The sequence below is a fragment of the Eumetopias jubatus genome, unplaced genomic scaffold (assembly GCF_037043125.1).
Source record: "Eumetopias jubatus isolate StellerSeaLion01/CBP00866 unplaced genomic scaffold, mEumJub1_p1.0 scaffold_10, whole genome shotgun sequence".
In the NCBI taxonomy this organism is placed as follows: Eukaryota; Metazoa; Chordata; class Mammalia; order Carnivora; family Otariidae; genus Eumetopias; species Eumetopias jubatus.
This window is the reverse complement of record NW_028274816.1, coordinates 44374046-44394440: the sequence shown is the minus strand read 5'-3', so window position 1 is coordinate 44394440 and position 20395 is coordinate 44374046. Positions and strand designations below refer to the sequence as shown.

The 20395-nt window shown below is 40.3% G+C and overlaps 1 long non-coding RNA gene across 1 annotated transcript in view; it reads left to right on the top strand.

The window, feature by feature from the left end:
* The window catches only part of LOC114224468 (uncharacterized), a 41509-nt gene extending 21535 nt beyond the window's left edge, over positions 1-19974 (top strand). The window contains exons 5-7 of the long non-coding RNA XR_003612378.2: positions 1958-2068; positions 14618-14761; positions 19751-19974. This is a non-coding gene — a long non-coding RNA (uncharacterized LOC114224468). The remainder of the gene's footprint in view (positions 1-1957; positions 2069-14617; positions 14762-19750) is intronic.
* Positions 19975-20395: the final 421 nt, after the last annotated feature.

The window sequence follows — 20395 nt, the reverse complement described above, 5'->3', positions numbered from 1 at the left end:
CAACTATAAAAGCAGTAGTGTCTCAGTATTATTTTAGAGTGCCCAGTCTATGTGGTGCAGAACCTAAAAAGAATGCATAGCCATCTCATGCACATGTGCAAATATCTCCCCAGAGGCCTGCAGCAAAGTAGGATTGTTGCATCTTAGGGCATTCACCTTTTGCAGTTAAGTAAATATTGCAAACACATTTCAAAGTGGCTGTCCTGGGTGTCACACCACTTGCAATGAATGCTGATGTCTTCTTGGGCATCTCAGGAGAGGGAATGGCTCCTGCCCCTTGGTTGAAGGCAGGAAATACACTCCCCCTCCCTCCCCTCTCTCCCTCCTTACCCCCTCCCTCCCTCCCTTCCTCTCTCTCTTTCTCTTTCTTTTTGGTCTCTTTTAAAGTAGGGTTGAAGAAGATAATGGCAACTTGAAATCTTATCAGCACCAACATTTCTTATAAGAATAGCTTCTTGTTTCTTCATCTAATTCACAGGCGCAATGGCCCTTCTATTTGCCATTTTTCTTCCGCATGGCTATTTCCTGCACATCATCTTATTTTAGCTGCTCACCCATCCAATAAGAAAGGGGAGGCAAGTGTCCCCCACTTTGCCAACTTCTCTTACTCAAGGTCACACAGCCTATATTGAAACCAGGACTCAAACCCAGACCCTCAGATTCTAATCCTTGGATTAGAATTTTTTTTAAATTTTTTTTAGAATAGAAAAATTTTTTAAAATAAGACTTTATTTTTTCCTTTTCTCCTGACTTATAACAATCAAACATATAGAACATAGAGAAAACAATTTTAAAATCACTTATAATTAACACCGTCATCCAGAATATATTCTTATATATTTTATACACATAACAAAATTATGTAGTGTTTTTATTTGGGTGCTTTAATTTGTGAGCATTTTCTAATGCTATTAACGTCTCTTTGTAGTTCAAATGGCTGTATAATATCCTATCACATGGATAGATCATAATTTGGACAATCCTCCATAGTGGGACTTAGGTTAATTTTATGTTGTCATTGTTATATATAAAGTTTCAAATAATATTCCTGAATGCAAATACTTAACAATATCACTAAAAGTGGAGTGAAATCATTAATGCACATGTTTAGGCCCTTAATACCTAAAACTCAGTTCTGCTTCAAAATAAGTCTACATGGCAGCCTCTAGGATGCAAGCAGCAGTGTATTCTGCTGCCCTACGCATCAAACATAAGAAATCATGATTGAATGTAGATACATCAAGTTTCCAAATGCAGATGAGGAAAGCAGAGTTGGCAAGGTGAAATACGCTTAATAAGGTCACAGAGAGGGGATTCAGCTCCCATTCCCACTGCTCGATGAACATGAGTCAGCTGCTCCCCCATATCATCTGCACACGCCTGACCTTGGCAAAGGAGGCATGGAGCCCCTGAGGATGGTATCCTGTGTCGGGTGGACATGCTTCTACCCCCATCACCTCTGTTTCTGCTATTTGAGATCACTTATCCCATATGCAGGCAGCTGGATGGTCACCGCTGCGACAGCTGGCTCCCCTGCTCACCTCCCTCTGACCCGGCAACATTCTGAACATTATATGATATAGGATATGATGCCTGATATGATGATTGGTGAGATACAGTGGGACCTAGTCTATACAGCCTAACCCAGGGGCGAGTGGATAGATGATAGGAGTGACTAAGGAAACTCCACAGACTTGTTTTAAGTGATGTTTGCAAATGGGTAGCAGTATAATCATGGGTTAATAGCATGAATTAGGAATATGCTAGGTGCCAAGACTGTAATTGTGCTAAGATCAGACTAAGCAAATTAGGGTTGTGGTTCCTCTAAATGTAGTGGAGAAAAATTGGTAAGTGACAAATATAAAGTACTATAATATACTTCTCTTAGTCCACACAAAGTGAATAACCCTATAACCTGACCTATAGCTATATGAACATTCTTATTTTTTTTTTGAAGGTGTTAGAGAGGTTGGTTTCAGAGAGCTCTCTAGAAGAGGCAAATTTGAAGTGAAGATTTGAAAACCAGAGTTGTCATGTGTGAAAGGAGACCCACTGGCTACCTGAGTAGGTAAGTAAGGCATTTAAAAAGTATGGCCTAATTGTTCCTTGGGAAAATAAGATTACCCATGTAATTATCTATGTGGATTATACCCTTTGAATTAGTGTCTAGTTGGAGTCAAATCAAGGTGGTACCACAGGGCAGATCCCATAATGGAAGCAAAACATGTGGGTCCAATGAACCTCACAGGTTTATGGAATAGCTCAATATTCCCCGAGCTTCCCTGGTGATAAGTATCACTATCTTAGCCATTCTGATTCAGTGGGTCAGAATGGTGCTTGGGAATATATCCTGGCAAGTATTCTAGGTGATTCTTCATATCAGTTTAGGAAACACAGACAGCTAATGCAGAAACTTTTGACCAGATCTTTTCAAATGTCGATGACCATAAAATCAGCTTTGGATCTTGTTCAAGTGCACATTCTGAATCTGCATGTCTGGGCTGGGACCTGAGCTTCTGCATTTCCTATAAGCTCCCAGGTGATGTTGATGCTGCTCCCTTAAGACCACATTTTGAAAAGCAAGAATATAGACCAGGAGTCTCCAACAGGTGGCCCATGAGCTGTATATGCTCATAGATATGTTACACTTTTTTCAAGTTTTATGGGCAATATTAAAAACATGGAAGACTTTCAGTTCTAACCATGATGAAGTAACTGGCACCAGACTGATTCTTTTGCCACAAACAACTATAAAACTAGACACAATATATGACAACAGTTTTCAGGCAATAGAAAATAGATAACATAGAACAGTGATTCCTGAAAGAAGGGAAATTCAAGAGATAAGCACCCTGGTCACTTAGCCCTCTGCATGGGGAAAAATTACAAACATAGCACAGTAAAGCTGGTGTCTGAACAGAGCACAGCAGGCCTGCTAAGCTGAGGAGACACTGGTCAGAGTTTGGGTCACCTCAAGTACCTGGAGTTTGCCCAGTGGAACATCAGAGAAAGGGAACTGTGTATGTGTATGGTGGGGTGGGGGTTGCCACCTAAGTTCATGACCAAAGGCCAGGCTGCACATGTATGGAGATTGCCCAAAGCTTATCAGAGAGCAGCTGCTAAGGATTGAAATCGGAACAGAGAGATTAGGTCTGAATGGTGATGGTACAAGAGCAGTCTTGTGTGGTTACTTGACCTTTCTACTTCCATTCATTTCTGAGTATACAGTGCGGTTGTCCAGAGGCTACATGATGTACTGTATCACAACCGACTGATGCAGAGTCAGATATGAGACCCTACTTGTCTTTTATTTATTAAGCCAGAAAACTTCTCTGTAAAAATATTAAATCATGCCGTTCTTCTCATTAAAGTCTTTCTAAATATGGATTTTCCTTTAAGAATATTATTTATGTTAAACATGTAAGGGCCATCTCTCCTTCCCCACTTCCTCTTCTTCTTCCTCTAAAAGTCAGTAAGTAGGTCAATAGGTCAATATATTTAAGAAGTTCTCAGCTGTAATTTCTAATATAGTAAATATCAATAGATATACCTCCACTTCTTTGGAGTTCCTGGAATTTTCAAATAATGTAAAGGGATATTGAGACCAAAAAAAAAATGAGTACTACTAATCTTGCCAACATAGAATTGCAGTCCCAGATTGAGAAGACAATGATAATGGGCAGACCAAAATTTTGAGAAATAATGACTGAAAACTTAGCAAATTGGATAAAATGTAATGACTTAAGTTAGAAAAGTTTAGCCAACTCTAAGAAAGATAAATATAAAGTAAGCCATCAGAGTCAAATTGCCTAAAACCAAAGCTAAGAAAATCTTGAAAACAGCCAGATAAAAAAATAAGCATTATGTACAGGGGAAAAATGAGAAAAACTGCTGACTTCACATCTGAAATAACAGAGACTAAGCAACAATTGAATTATATTTTTAAAACAGAAAAGAAAACAATTTTCTGTCAACCGAGATTTTATTTCCATCAAAGATTACCCCCAAATGAGGATGAAATAAAGCTATTTTCTAACAAATGAAAGTTTTTAAGATTTATTGTTAGAATATCTGTACTGCACAAAATGCTTTAAAATGTTATTCAAGCTGAAGGAGATGCTACAAAATGGGAAATTTAAATCTGCATGTAAAGAATAAATGGCACCAAAGTTGGAAATGAATCTGCAAAATAAAGTCTATATGTTTTGTTCTTTTTAGAATTTAAATTTACTTAAAATAAAACTGATTATTTAAAACAAAAGTAATAACACTATAGAGTGGCATTTAACATATATGGAGGAAAAAAGACAAGACAATTGCAGAAAGGGTATGTGTGAATAAATGAGGTTATGCTATTGTGAGGTTATTTTCTTGTAATATAGCGAGTGTAAAGTGTCAGATGTGAAGTCCAGAATCTTGGGGCCTCTAGCTTTGCTTTTCTTTTTCAGAATTGCTTTGGCTATTTGGGGTCTTTTGTGGCTCCATACAGATATTAGGATTTTTTTGTTCTAGTTCTGAAAAATGCTGTTGATATTTTGATAGGGATTGCATTAAATGTGTAGATTGCTTTGGGTAGTATAGACATTTTAACAATGTTTGTTCTTCCAATCCATGAGCATGGAATGTTTTTCCATTTCTTTGTGTCCTCTTCAAATTCTTTCATGAGTGTTCTATAGTTTTCGGAGTATGGATCTTTTACGTCTTTGGCTAGGTTTATTCCTTAGGTATCTTATGGTTTTTGGTACATTGGTAAATAGGATTGATTCCTTGATTTCTCTTTCTGCTGCTTCATTATTGGTGTATAGAAATGCAACAGATTTCTGTACATTGATTTTATATCCTGGAAGTTTGCTGAACTCATGTATTAGTTCTAGCAAGTTTTTGGTGGAGTCTTTTGAGTTTTCTATATAGAGTATCATGTCGTCTGCAAATAGCTAAAGCTTTGCTGATTTGGATGGCTTTTATTTCTTTTTGTTGTCTGATTGCTGAGGCTGGGACTTCTAGTACTATGTTGAACAACAGTGGTGGGAGTGGACATCCCTGTCCTGTTCCTGACCTTAGGGGAAAAAAACTCATTTTTCGCCATTGAGAATGAGATCAGCTGTGGGTCTTTTGTATATGGTCTTTGTGATGTTGATGTATGTTCCATCTATCCCTACTCTGTTGAGGAGTAAAAAAAAAATTTAAAAGAATGATGTTGGAGGACATAACTAGCAGATTTCTTGGATGCTACAGAAACTAGGTATTTGTATGGAACACAATTCTTTCCACACTTTGTTCTCAAGAAATAAATTGAAATGGCTCATAGATTTGAGCATAAAGCCTAAAACTATAAAAGTTATAGAAGACAACATAGGAGAAAATTTTGCCACTTACAGGCAGATAAATATTTCTAAGGGCACAGAATGCCTTAGTTAAAGAAAGATGACAGATTGTACTTCATTGAAATTAAAATTATTTGCTTTTAAAAGACATTGACAAGGAAAGGAAATATCAAGCCACAGACTGGGAAATATTATTTGCAACACATATATCTGAGAAAGACTTGTATCCAGATTATAGAAAACTCTCAATGCAGTAATAAGAAAGCAAACAACCAATAAATAACAGGAAAAGGATTTGAACAAACAGTTCACAAAAGAAGATATACAGATGACCAATGAGTATATGAAATGTTGCTAGATACCATTAGTTATTAGGAAAATGAAAATTAATAGGAGATACCACTCCCAAGAGAATCTCGAAATGACTAAAATTATGACTTACATGGCTAATGACTAAAATTAAAAAGACTAATAGTAACAAGCATTGGTAAGAATGTTGAACAGCTGAACTCTCCTATATTACTGGGCCAGTGGAGTGGACTGGGTAGTATAAATGGTGCAATCATTTTTGGAAGACTATTTGACAGCTTCTTTTAAAATTAAGCACACCCCTGCCAAATCAGCAATTCCATTCCTAGGTTCTTACCCAAGAGAAATGAAAATACATGTTCCTAAAAAGACTTGCCCAGAAATGTTCATAGCAGCTTTGTTTGTAATACCTCAGATCTGGAGAGAATCCAAATGGGAATGAATAAACAATTTAGACACATGTATACAAAGGAATACTACTCAGTCATAAAAAGAAACAAACTATTACTACACACAAGAGCATGGATGGATTTCCCAGACATTATGTTGAGTGGAGATGCTAGGCAGAAAAAAAATGATTCTGTATGATTCCATTTATTTTAAATTCCAAAACAGGCAACACTTATCTGTGGGGATAGAAACCAAACTAGTGTTTAACTGGAGCTGTGATGGGACTGAGGAGACTGACCTCAAGGTGCAGGAAGGAACTTTCTGGGGAGACAGAAATGTTCTATAACTTGATTAGGTTGCTGGTTGGATGGGCATATACTTTGGTCAAACATCCATTGACTTCTACACGAAACCTGTGCCCATTTTACTATTATAAACTAGACCTGAATAAAATCCATTTTTTATACTGGGACATTTAACATAAAAATCTGGATTTTGGGGTGCCTGGGTGGCTCGATGGGTTAGGTGTCTGCCTCCGGCTCAGGTCAGGTCATGATCCCAGGGTCCTGGGATCGAGTCCCAGCATCCATGATCCCTGATCCACGGGGAGCCCGCTTCTCCCTCTCCCTTTGCCTGCTGCTCCCCCTGCTTGTGCTCTCTCTCTGTGTCAAATAAATAAATAAAATCTTAAAAAAATAAAATAAAATCTGAATTTCAAGATTCTCTTGAAAAGCCAGACCTTGGGCAGGCATTCCCTCATCTCAACAACCAGGTGGAGCTAAGCCATGACTATTCCACTCAGATGGGACAAGCATCTCTCTCAGGTCCCCACACGTTCCCATCCCTCCTCATTCATTTATGCTGCCATTGTTTGCCATCTGTTGAATGCTTTTTGGTCTCCGCTTTAAAAAAAAATTGTTTATTTGTTCATTGATTTATTCAACCAGCAGTTATTCACCATATATGTTGTCAATCCCCAGGATTGGCCATTTCTTCTCCCTGAGATCAACCCTCCTCTTCATTTGAGCTCACAGGGACAGAGTGAACTTATAGCATTACCATCAAGGCCATGCCTACCGACCCTCCCCTGAGCTTACCTGCCTTTAGCTCCAGGGGTTGGGGTCCCATGTTTTGGCTTCTTTGGAAGAAGGGAGAAAGGTTACAAAGGAGGGAGGCAGGGTCACTCTCTTCTGACCATCCGTGACTCCTGGGCCTTTTCCCCACCATCAGCTCTGGGACGGATGAGCGTGTGACTGAGGTCAAATTATAGAAAACCCAATCAGGTCATATAAATCACCGTCCAGAGTTAAATAAAAGTGGGATTTTATAAAATGGATCATTATTGTATGGCTTTGGCTGTGTAAATCAGTCAGTTGTAGCTAAAGTGTGAAGTGAATGCCCTTAAATCAGAACATTTTCTTTAGGAATTCCTGGGCACGACTTGTAAAGCTGCAGTAGGATTCGCAAGCTCCGACTGGAGTTATGTAAATCCATTGCCTCCCCTATAAAGCAGTTGAATGTTTTAACTAAATCTAATTCTTAAAATAATGATTTCTGAATCAAAACTTTGCTGGGAAGATTTACAGGCAAGTTTTATAAATCAGCGGCAAGATATATAACTCAGATAGTGAGAAGTGCAGATTTATAAATCCAACTTGTAAATCAGCAGAAAAAACATCATGTTTTACACTAAATAATATTTTTACAAATGGCACCTCATACATCATGCAATTGCCACAAATCTTTCACACTGGAGTCAGGCTACATAATACAAGGCTGAATCACAAAGGAAATTGAGGCCCGGGTGGTGATGTGGGAATGAGGACATGGGGTTTGGAAAAATGCTCCTCTGTCCCCCTCATCACAAGAGATGGGCCAGGGGCTCTGGGAATTACACACGGACTCAGGGGAATGTGTAATTTCCCCTGGCGGCCTGGGAGCTGCATGACTGTGAGTGAATTTCATCCCTGTCTCAGTTCTCATCTACAAATTGCAGACAATAATCCCTTTGCCACAGGATTGTTGTGGGGATTAAATGAGATAGTATCTGTAAGGCAATGAGCTCAGTGTTTGGAAAATACTGAGGGCTTCATAAATGTTCATTGTCACCTATGCATATATTATCAAATTCATTATTATTGTTATTATTTTCAGTCTACATCAGTTTCCCATTCTAAGGCTCATCAAAGAGGAAGCTGTTGGAAGCAGGGACTGTGACGGGGCTATTGACTCCAGGGCAGTGGAGCCTGGAAGCTGACTTAGGCCCCCCTTTCCCAGTGGCTTCGGGCAGGACTGTTTTCCCCAGTATGCCCCAGTTTTTGGCTGCAAGAACTTCCCCCCAAAAAGGCTCGTTGTGGCCCTTTGTTGAGACTTGACTTCCATGCAGAATTTAAATAAAAGCTAATGTTTTTAAGAAGCTTGTTACAAAAGTAATACATTTTTATTGCAGAATTTTTGGAAAATAATGAAAATCACCAGTACTCTTGCCACCCAGAGATAATCACTGATAACTTTGTGGTTATCCTCTTAAAGTCTGTTTCTATGCATACATTTACATACATGCATTTTTTAAAAAAACAAAACAAAACAAAAGACCACGCTGTACAGGTTGTTTTGCAAACTGCCCCCCTGCATCCCCCGCCCCACACACATTTAACTGTATATTGTGAACCTTTTCTCAGTTTGATTTTTTTATGGTTGTGGATTATACTGCACCATAATTTATTTAACCAGTTCCATATTGTCAGGCATTTATTTTGTTTTTAATTTTTTGCTGTTATAAACAACCTTCCAGGGAACATCTTTTAAATAAATTTCTGCAGTTATTTATGATTATTTTCTAAGGGTAAATTCCTAGAAGAAGGATTACTGTGTACGTGGGCTGTGCACGTTTTTAAGAATTTGGCCAAGTTACCCTCTGGAAAGCTTGTATCTCTTGCAACTCATTCCAGCAATCTACGGGTGCCCATTTCTCCATGCTCTAGACAATCTTTTTTCTTTTTTTCAACTGTCAGTGTAATAGCTGAAAAATTGTGTTTCACTATTGTTTCAGTTTGCACATCTTTGACAGCTTGCAAAGTTAAACATTTTTCACATTTTTGCCGTTAGTACTTCCGCTGTGAATTTCCTAATCATGTCTTTTGTCCACATTGACATTTCAGAGCATTAAGAACATTAACTCTTTGTTACATATGTTGCAAATATTTTTGTTCTCAGTTTGTCATTTGTTCTTAAGTTTTGCTTGTGCCAGAAGACTTTCATTTATTTGTGCTTAATTCTATCAATATGTTACTTTATGGTAAAATACCATTTAAAAGATTTTCCCAATATGAGATTAGATAAACACACACTTATATATACTTCTAGTTCTTTTGTATATGTACTTTAACATTTTTAATCCACTTGAAATTTATTTTGGGATGTTGTGTGAAGTCGTGATCAATCAGTTTATTCTTGGGATTTTATCATTGTCCACTCATCATTTCCCCCAAAGATTTGAAATACCCCTCCTACCATGAATTAAATTCCTATATGTTCTTCCTACCTGCTCATGCCTTGGTTCAGTATCACTCTATTTTATTTATTGTGGTTTTAGACTCTATTTTGATATCTGTTTGTGCCAATGTCCCTAATATTTCTGTTTTGTAAAATTCTACTTGATTATTCTGTTCCTCTCTTCTTTCAGACAACATTTAGAATCATTTTGTCAAGTTTCAAGGAACAAGTTATTAACATTTGGATTGGAATTACAACAGAGTGATCAATAAATTGGAGTGAATTGACACTCTTACAATCATTAGTGTTCCCTTCCAGGAACATGACACTGTACACCTCTTACTTTAGTGTTCTTGTATCTACCCTAGTAAAGTTTTTCTTTCTACTCCCTTCCAAAAGCACCAGGTCAAGGTAGCTTCCCAATCAGGTATCACTGGTATTATTGGATCCTGTTTCAATGGAATTTGGAATCCAAAGGTCTCTAAGAGAAGATGATGGAGAGAGGTTAGGATTCAAGGTGAGGATGACAGAATGTTTGTGCCTCTCCTTTGTGCTTGCTTAGAGGAAGGTTCTATAGAAAACTTCGAACACCAAATGATGGGAGGGGTCACAGACCCTGGGCAATTAGTTTTTATACAGACTCTATATAGTGTCTTGGCAGCATCACTAAAGATCATAGTTTGAACTCTGAACACTACTCTTAGAAATTGTCCATGGGAAGGGGCTGGCAACCTTCATTATTCAAATATCCCAAGTAAAGGAAGAAAGTTTGACCTTACACTTTTTATTGAAACAAAATAAAACAAATAATGATGGAAAAAAAAAACATACCCGTTCTGAGAAACATGTCAAAGTTGTCTTTCGTATCATTGGTAAATTTGGGGATAATGCTTGCTTGTTTTCTGGGCATTGCTGGGTCCCTTCTATGGTCTTTCCAATTCCCCAGTGAAATATGGGCTGTGTGCCATGAAAAGATTCTAAGTGTCAGAAGATGATCCCTTCCATGGAGAATGTTGTGGAGAAGAAGAAGACAGCTGGAGATAATTCAGCTGTTCAGATGGGACATGATAGTATTATGGACTTGTTGGGGGTGGTGCTGATGGAGGGAAGGTCACGGAGTCTAGGTACATTTTGATGACAGAACCCCATAGGATTTGATCATGAGGTTAGAGAGGTGGATGTGAAAGATGACTCCCAGGGTTCTGACAGAAGAAACTGGGTGATTGCTGAGAATTGAAGGCTGGGGTAAGAGACGTGAGGGCAGTGGGAATAGGGCTGGCCAGACTTGAATAGGTCCAGACTGTCTTGGCATTACGTGACACAAATCCGCTTCCTCCAACTCTCCCAAGTGAGGAAGTAGAGTCTTGCTTATGTATGAAAAGTGCAGGCATGGGGCTGGCTACAAGATCCGGGTGCCCCATGTTGACATTGGGAATCTCTCCTCTTTCCTCTCCCACCCCACTGTTCTGCTGATCCTCCCTCTTTTCCTCTTCTTCTTCTACCTCCCCTTCCTCCCCCTCTTCCTCCTTTTTCCTCTTTTCTCTTTTCTCTCTCTCTCTCTCTCTCTCATGTGTTTTCTCTGTGTTACCTTCCCCCTCAGGCATGTTTTCCCCAGATATGTGACAAAGTTGGTTCAGCCATCTCAGGCTTAGATTCTACCAGTTTGCCAATCCTATTGGGGGAAATCTTTTTCCCCCCAAAAGCACGGACAACAATGTTGGATATGAATGTTTCTGACTGACTTTTGACCGAATACCTCTCTTATCCAAATCTGGTTCTGGGTAGACCAGTCATATGACTGAATCACATGGACGATGGAGCTGCAGGGACGGTTCTCCAAAGGAAAACCAGTGCCGTTACCAAAGCGAGAAATAGATTGGACAGGCAAATCACAGATGCCTGCCATTTGCCGATAGATAGGTGACCTTGTAATTTGTTGTCCAAAACATGGTTGGACATGAAAGGGGTGCTATGGATAATTTTGCCAGGACAAAAGTGCAAACGGAGACTCTCCTGAGCAAATGGGGATACATGGTCACCTTGGCTACAGGACATCCTGGTAGAGATGCCGACTAGTGAATGCTGCTCAGATGAGAGGCCTGGATGGGACAGAGGATTTGGAGTAGTTGGCAAGAGCTGTCCTGATGTAAGAATAAGAAAAGACACCTGTTTGGAGTGGGTTGAAGATTGAAGAGAGGTGAGGAAATTGGGGCAGCATGTGAGCACACCTCTCTTAAACCACACTGGGGAGAGAAGTAGAAGGGTAAGGGAAGAGCAGAAGCAAAATATTTGGTAGCAAGGAAGATGAATTTTAAGAATGGGAGACTGGTGGAGATTTTTGGAGGGAGAAATAGTAACCATTGAAGGAAGCCTTGAGAAGGCAGGGAGAGAAGGGATCCTTAGGAAGGAGGAGGGCCAGCTTCACACTTAGGAGCAAGGGAAGGGGGACAGGAGCAGGAGAGCTGATAGAATCAGTGCTGGGCAGATGGAAAGCTCATATGTAATGTTGTACATGTAGTACAAGACAAAAGCACCTGCCAGACTGGAGTTTGAGGCCACAAGAGGGGTTGAGATAAGTCTCTGCGACAAGTGGGTTGGTGAGAAAAATATACTGAGATTGCTGTACAGCCACAGTGGAGGCCAGCAGACAAGGCCAGCAGTGGATGAGAACAGTCCTTGGAGTTCTTCTCTGATGAAGACATCTAAGGAAGTGACAGTGACTCTGGTAAGGCTGGGGCAAATATGTTCAGCACATCCCCATAAGGATGGCTGAAGACCACTCCCTTCATTCTCCAGAATGCCAAAGCGGTCAGCACATTTTCCATCCCCACGATCTAAGACTGAGTCGGGACCAGATTTCTTATAGTGTAATTCAACATGCCAAGTGGGCCAGCTCCATGGGCATATTAAGTAAGGTGGCTTCACTCCTCAATGAATTTGCATGGAGGAGAAACATTTTGTAGAGCTACCTTTTCAGCGTTAGGAAGTTGCTGAAGTCAGGGGCAAGGTAGAATTTGTCATAATTCACATGTCCAGACCTTCTCCAGAGGTCTTCAGGTATACATTGGCATGGTTGACAGTTGCTCCTGGAAGCTCCCTGAAAACAGGAATGCTGGGGCGGGGAGGAGGGTGGTCACTGTGTGCCTCCAGGGCCTTGACACTCTGCCTGGCTCATAGAGGATGCTTAATATTTGTTGAATGAGTGGGGGCACTCCGGAGCCCGTTCTGAATGGATTGATGGGTCGAGATGTCCAGGCACCTTGAGCCTTTAGCCATACGTGGAAGTTGAAGCTTTTGTTTTCATCCTAGCTAGTAGTTTGCCGTTTAAGAAATTCATGTTGAGTGCTATCACCTCCAGCCTTTGAGCAGTGTCTTTTCTTGATTGACATTTGATGAATTAAACAAATGAAAGTGTTATAAAAGGAAATTGTGATGGAATCACTTTTTTTTTTTTTTTTGCGTTAAAATAAAGGGATCTTTCTTCTATACCCGAACTACTTGCTGAGGCTGCTGAATAGCAACAACCTGATTTCATGTCTGGAGTGTTCTCGGGCCCTAAGGCCAGAGAATGAGAATCGCAGGTAGCATTGACCCACCACATCTGGCTTCTGTGAGGTCCCATCTGCTGCACAGGGACCTGCCTGACTAAAGCACAAGGGATCAGAGCCTAAAAGTCATGGATGGAGACATTCTCGGGGTGGTTGTCTCCACAACAAACGTCACTGGAAACTTCCCTTTCCCCCCTTCAGAATGCCAACGTGATTATGCATCGAGCTGTTGCTATTTACAGAGCTCTTAACACAGAGAGCATTACACAGCCAGTGACACAGAATTACAACCATCTAGACATATGGTTTGGATAAACAAAGCACAAAGCGCAAATTAACCATGGTTGACTATAACTCCCGCTCTCTACTCCCCAGGGAGGGACTTTAGTGAAACTCCCAGTCGGAGAAAGCAATACATATCAGAAAGTATAGTACATACGGCATGGTTTAGACAAATGCTAAGCCTTATTTAATGCTTTTCATGGTGCCAGAGCACAATGGCACCAACCTGTCTAGGAAAAGTTATAACTCTGTGCCAGTTTCCTGTAAATAGTAACTGTACTCCTACCGGATTCCATGCCTGTGTGCTCCAAGGCCAAAGAATGTCTTTCATTTGTCATCACCTAGCTTCCACTTCCCGTGTCCCCAAAGGGCTTGTTGCCTTATGCATCTGGATGTCAGACCTGCATGAAGTTGGACACAAGTAGCCTCCTCTGAGTAAATACCCTTCAACTTCCACTGTGGTCCTTCCCCCTCACTGAGCCCCCCATGCTTGTCTGCAAAGAAGCATGCTTGGACAGTCAAGGCCTGAGCTCATCCAACCCCTTGGGTGCCATTAGGAGTGGGCTGATTCTGTTTTCTGGCAGTAAGGTATCCCCTCACTTCCCATATTTCATATTTCATGAGAAATTCTTCCGGGACAGGAAACTTTCTGTGTGAGGTCCTTGGCCTCATCATTGACACATGAACCTTATAAACTTTGTTTGACAATAAAGAGTATAATATTTGCTTTTCATAATACATCTACATCACTTTCCAAAGGAGAGAGCAAAATAAATAAATAACCAGAGTGAAAGGCTCCTACTTGGCTTGCACACTTGTACTGGAGTTTTTTATGAAGAAAAAAAAATCCACAAAACACTTGGCTAAATATACACCTACTTCCCCCCCACCCTCCTTTAGTAGATTTTCAGATGTAATTACACATTGAATTCTCTCTCACACACACACATGAACAGACACATGCACGTGCACAAACACGTTATAAAAATTAAAATTAAGGTTCTACCTCGGAGAAGATATGTACATGCGGGCCCAGAAACACAGCGGTCTCTACAGTGTCAGACAGACCTTAAAAGCTTAAGATCGTATTAGTTGATAAACCTTCAAGGCTTATCATTTTATTAGCTGACCCTAATATTTTAAGTATATACTGAGAACAAACTCTGCTCTGGGTGATGAGCAGCAGTTATCTCCTGGCTCAGATGTCCAAAGGGAGAGTGGTTTCCTAGAGCACAAGGGGCACTGAATCTCTTAAGTTTCTCTCAACAGAAAAATCGGATGTCAACTTCCAGAACAGCATGGTCATCTCAAGTCAAGTGCGTTCTGTGAGATCCATTCAAGTGGCCTTGACAGCTTTCTTCTTGTGAAGGCTGGGCAGGCAGCAGGACACTCTCCCGCCCTGACTCCACACGGGTATTTATTGACATGTCTCCTCACTGTCATTTCCACATCTCATTTCCAGCCCTCTGAAGTGAATAAGGAAGACTACTGAATCACTCTGTGTCATGTTAATTTGGCCAAATAGAAATGGGGTAGGACAAGAGCCGAGATTCCCAGGGCAAAGCTAATGGACTTACCGAAGCCCCTTACCTAGACTCCATAATTCAAATAGACTCTATTCAATTTAGCAAATATTTTCTGATACCTCCTATGAAAGAAGGCCCTGTGCTGAGCCCTGTAGAAAATGTAGAAAAGGATCAATTTTCTCTCTTGATGTTCCAGTCTACAGGGGAAGATATTTAGGGGTGAAATAATCCTCCTAGCAGAAAGGCAGCACTGAGAGGGACAGGGGGACCTGAAGGAGGGACCAGTCAATTCTGATGAGCATTGGCGAGCAGAAAGGTGGGAACCTGGACATTCTTCCAGGACCTATCAGAGTTTTTTTCCAAATCTAGAAAGATTATGGGGTGTGTACCAGGTCTTAATCTTACGTGTCTCTTTTCATTTCAAGAGTCAAATGAAAATACCTCAGAGCGTGTGAAGGATAACAGCTGGTCACGTGTATTTGGCTAAGCCTAGCCCATTCCCATTGTGGGCTCCAATACACACTGGATGTGTTTCATTTTTCCTTTATGTAAAACAGATTACATTAGCCCATAAAGAGGGATTTTACATTTCGTCTTATGTGACGTTCATTAGTAACATGTTCCATATGTACTTACAGATGTACATTCAGGAAATTTGTGGGAAATCTCTCAGGGACTCAGAGAATTGCTGGGAAGGGTGAAGAACCTGACTCAAAATAGATTGGAATGTAGGGATATCCAGGATCCAGGCAAACTCGATTATAACACTATCAGGGCACCTTATCCTCTCTGGAATGCTGAACTCCAACCACCTTCCTGACCTCGTGTCACTGTTCTCCAGACTCAACGTTCTGGGGGGGAGAGAGGCTGATTGCCCTCGCTTGAGTCAAGGGGCCAATTCTCAGTACCTTGGTTTACAGTTTTAATAAGACCTAACACAGAAGGAAATCAAGATGCTTTTCTTGGAAGTAAGGTACAATGACTGGGTGGCCACGGCACAATGAAGTCCACCATTTTTAGTGAAGCCAACAGTGTGTTAATGCCATGAGCAGGGAAGCAAAGGGATGCGCAGTTTAACGTTGGAGGGTAAATAACTCACCATAAAACAAGGAAGAAAGGCAAGTGCTACAGGATTGGGGAAATGAAGAAGTACTTCCAAGGGAAATCAGAAGAAGGACTCTGGTTTCTGCCCCATGTACTCAGCTAAGCTCAGGATGAATAGATGGCGATACAGTAGAAGGAACACAATGTGTATTGGAGGATCTCATAGGCTCAGCTGACCCAATGAGGGGATTCAGTTTAGCAACCAATTTCACATAAAAAGAATTCCACATCCTTATTGGAATTATGACATCTGTTCCTGGTTGATTTTTATTTGAAGACACTTTACCACCCACTCCTTGATGATACGAAGTCTCAAAAAAAAAAAAAAGTGTATCTGCACTCATACATGTTTCTGTTGAAAACCCTTTCCTAAATCTGCCAAAAGAATTCAGTGTCCATACCCTGAGTCTTCACTGCATCATATCCCTACTTCCAAGGCAACCCTGCCTATTAAATTAAAATTAGCTATGGTGGGGGTAGCCTGGATGGCTCAGTCAGTTGAGCAGCTGATTCTTGCTTTCAGCTCAGGTCATGGTTTCAGGGTTGTGGGATGGAGCCCTGCCTCACACTTCATGTTCAGTGAGGAGTCTGCTTGAGATTCTCTCTTTCCCTCTTCCTCTGTCCCTCCCCCAACTTGTATGTGCACAAGCTCTCTCTCTCTCATAAATAAATAAATAAATAAATAAATAAATAAATAAATAAATAAAATCTTACAAAAAATTAGCGGTGGTACATGGTGTCTTGCCCTGTGCCTGGCATAGTCACTGATACTGAGTAGGCACGTGGGAAATGTTGAATGAATAAACATAGTTGAGTGTACAAGTCCCTCACATCTTCATCTTCTTACCACTGGGCATAATAAACATTCACAATTTGGCATTCTAACTAGTTTAGCATTTATGCTGTTCTTACATAACACCTTTTGGTGGATCTCCCTGTTGTTTTCTATAGTTGCTTCAAAGAGAAGTGCATGTTTTGGGCTTCATCGAACTTCTAGTGCTAGAATTCCAAATCCATCCCCTCCTCTTCCTGGGCTCACAGCTAGACTACATTTCCCAGCTTCCTTTGCAGTTAGGTGTGGTCACGTGACTCAGTTTTAGCCAGTGGAAAGACAGAGGAAGTGGAGTGCACCACGCCCAAGACAGCCCATAAAAGCCTCCTACAGGACCATTCTCTTTTTCCTCATCTGCTAGCTGAATGGAGACGATGCTAAGGCTCTAGTCACAAATTGTCATTAATCACATGTGACTATTTGAATTTAAATTAATCAAAATTAAATAAAAATGAGGAACAAGGAAATATTGCAGTCCCATGTGCTCGGGACTGCGTCCCTTCCCAAAAACCAATGAACTGGAAAAAAAAAGTGAACTCGTGGAACTAGAAGATCCCTAGTTCTGCCTTGTGCCTGGGCCTTGGATGGAACCCAAAAACAGAGAGGCAAAGAGACAGTGAGCGAACTTAGCTTCCCAGCTGACTTGGAACCTGCCTCACTTCACACCCGGTCTACCCTGGCACTTGCACTGAGGCTTCTTACCATCACGGAGTAGCTTTAGATTCTAGATGGCTGGGGTTGAACCCTGCCTTAAGCGTTTCCTTGCTGTGTGATCATAGTCTTTTTATTTAATGTTTCTGGGCCTCAATTTCCTCTTTTTAAAATGGCAACTTATGCTTCTAAATTCACTAATCAGTTTTACAGAAACAACACATGTACATGGCAGAGTCGTGGTCTTAGATCTGTTTCTCCATTTTTATTTCATACAGGTATCTAGTTGTTCTAGAACTATTTTTTGAAAAGAAGATCTTTTCCAACATTGATTTACCTTGGCATTGGCACCTTTTTCATATTTAAATTATAATTGACCATAAATATGTGAATTTACTTCTGGATTTGATTTCATTCTATTAATCTATTAGGCTCTTGGAATGCTAATACCACAGTCCTGACTACTTTAGCTATATTTAAATGCTATAAAATAAGTCTTGAAACCAGGTAACAGAGGCACTTCCAATGCTTTTCTTCTTTACAAAAATAATATAATTAAAAATTCAGTTCCATAGTCTCACCAGCCACATGTTCTTAGTGGCTACCATATTGGATAGGGAAGTATAGGACAGTTCCATCACCACAGAAAGATCTATCAGCTAGCGCTGCTCTAGAAGAGGTTAAAGTCCCAAGAGAGAAGGGGCTGAGTCCCTGAATAATGCATGCAGCAGATTCCTCACCCCCATTGCTTCCACAGATGGGATTTGATAAGAAAAAATAAATAAATTTCTGTTGTGTTGAGCCCTTTAGATTTAGGCTTATTATTCACAGCAGGTAGTGACCCTTTATTTGATACAGACATCATGTGTTAATATACTGAATCATTTAGTCCACTTCTCTCTCAATAGACAATGGAGAACAAGTCCCCTTTGTAAAACTGCCTTGTCCACAAATAGAGAACCGATGAATTGTCAGGGTCCAGTCAGTAAACACTGATTCCACAGTGTGGAGAACAGTATCAAAGACTTTCTATCAGCTTCGATGAAATTTACTTAGAGACAGAAAATTGGCACATCTTGCTCTTTGATGCAGTCTTCTTGATGCACCAGCATGAACTATGCAGCTTCTGCATAGTCCTTATTTCATGTAAGGAGCTCCTGACATCTACAGTGCATAGGTGACTTTAAAATGAACTTAAAAATGAGCATTAAAAAAATCCTGCCAGATCACAATCCCAGTATCTCAGACAATGGGGGCTGAAATTCCCAATGGGCCGTGCAACATCATAAAGATAAAGTTACAACATGACACTCCCATTCTTAAAATCATTCTGTAGCATTCGTGTTGCACTTGGAATAAATTCATATCCTTTGGAATGGCCTTCAGGACCTTCATCAACTGGCCCTGCCCTTCCCTCTCACTTCATCTCTTAGCATTCTTTCCCTCACTTAGCTGGTCACCATGCTCTAGCCCCACAGGATTTCTTTCCATTCCTTTAAGATACCTCACTAGGTCGCACACTGTGTCTTACCCCATGTTGTTCCTCTGCCCAGAATACTCGCCATCTTCTCTCCCTGCCCCTCAACCCCAGCCACACCTACAGATTTTCACATTCTGGATGCTTCTCAATCATATATGTCTCCGCTCAAATGTCATTTCCTCAGAAACCCCTTCTGATCACCTAAGCTACCACCCATTGCTCCGTACATCAGTGGCCCTTTAGCATGGTCTTTACGTCCCTCCTCTTGTACAAAATGGTACCCTCATGAGGCCCAGAGCCTCGCTTCTCTGGCTAGTGTGTTCATGGCTCTAGGCACAGTGGGCGGTGGAAAGCCCTGAAAGAGGTATTGAATAGATTTCCTGAATATTCCGGTATAGTATAGTCGATAACTTAAATATTTAAGAATCATTTGGTGACCAGACATACATATTCCCATATAATGTGAATTATAATGAATTACATTTTAAGACTTTTCTTTGAGAATTTTATGGTTTTTCTCCGAAATTATTAGAGAATCTTCAGCAAATTAGCAACTTTTACTGTAGATTCTATAACCAGAAAAAAATGCATGACAATTGTGCAGTGTCTCTTGTGGGGGGAGTATATGTACATATAGATATAGCAATATACATGAGACAATCTTAAGACTATTCACTTGTGGGCTCCTGACTTTGGGAGGAGCATCTTGTGAGTGTGACATGATGTACCTAAACTTTCAAAGGTGATTAATTGCTTTGTTGCAAAAATATTAATACAGCTTAATTATCTCATTGCTCCCTCTAATAAAGGTGTTTGGTTGATGCTGGAATTCCATCGGCTGATATTTCAGTTAGTTTTCAATTATTGACTCTGGGTGACACTGTCTCTGATATGAAGCCGGCAAATGTATAAAGCAGGATGCATGTTTTCTTCTCAGCTGCCCTCAGGATCATCCACTGACCCGAGCCCATCATGAATATTTTGCCCACACGGCGTTAGTTTATACAAAACAGTGGCATATTTTATCTTAGAATGTGTGGAAAAGATAGAAACATGTTAGAGTCTTTCCCATAAAGAGTTCTACTCATGTAAAAAAAAAAATCCTTTCATTTTATGATTAAAACAATACAACTGTAACCAACTATCTTAAGAGTTTTCATTTTTGAAAGCTGGCAACTTTACTTCATTTCTGATATTTCTTGTATACATGTATAACACTGATGTGTAAGGTAATTTGAGGGGTTACATCCACAGACACCTCTAATTTAATGGCAATGTCTTCATCGTATTCACTTATGGCCACAGCGTGTGGCAGATGATTCCTGTTTAGTAATAGAAATTTTCCTTTTTAAGTGAATTTGTTTAAGTTGAAATCTGACTCACACAAAAGAATTCATAAACAGTAGTACTGACATAACATGGACTCACTAATTCTAAATGTGGTATGCAATTGA